Consider the following 725-nt stretch of genomic DNA (forward strand, 5'->3'; position numbering starts at 1 on the left):
CCTGGCATTGGGAGGGTTTGATTGGCGGATGGGTTAATTGTTTACTTATCCCACTAGCATTAGGTACACACTTCCTCTCATAACAGGATGTTGTGGTGACGCCATCCGAGCTTCACAGCGAGGCTTGGTTTTGTTCTGTGCCTACAAATAGCGATGAGTCAGTGCGTCGCCCGTTCCCATGACGACGTCCAATAGGACGAAACGTACGTCGGAAGGCCGACGCGCTGACATCATCGTTTCCATCCTATCTCGTTTGAACGGGTGTATGCAAGCCGGCCGGCTGTTCTCTTATGAATTTCTACTACGATTTTTAATGTAAGTGTACATACTCCTTATTTCAATAAATGGTTTTACGGATTCACACTATGGAGGAAATTTTTTATTCTTCTGGGTCCCCCCGGTATGCTGCTTGAGGTCCGCCGAAAGGAGAGATCCTGTCTGCCCCTTCTTTGTGAGGAGATCCAAGGAGTTGTGTCCCCTGTGTGGATGTCCATAGATAAGCTGTTTTCTAGCTTACCTCTGGTAAGCGTACATCTATTAAGGTGGAGGATTTGTCACTGCGTGCTGGGTGTTTAACCTTTATGATCACCTATTCAATCTGCCTTGGTTTCAAGGACTGTTTTCTTCTGAATATTTCCACTTTATTTTTGGTTATTTTTGTTATTTGACATTATAACACTTGTGTTCATCATTATAATTTTATGCCATACTTGTTTCATATAATT

The sequence above is a fragment of the Aquarana catesbeiana genome, linkage group LG10 (genome assembly GCF_042186555.1).
Source record: "Aquarana catesbeiana isolate 2022-GZ linkage group LG10, ASM4218655v1, whole genome shotgun sequence".
NCBI classification, from domain to species: domain Eukaryota; kingdom Metazoa; phylum Chordata; class Amphibia; order Anura; family Ranidae; genus Aquarana; species Aquarana catesbeiana.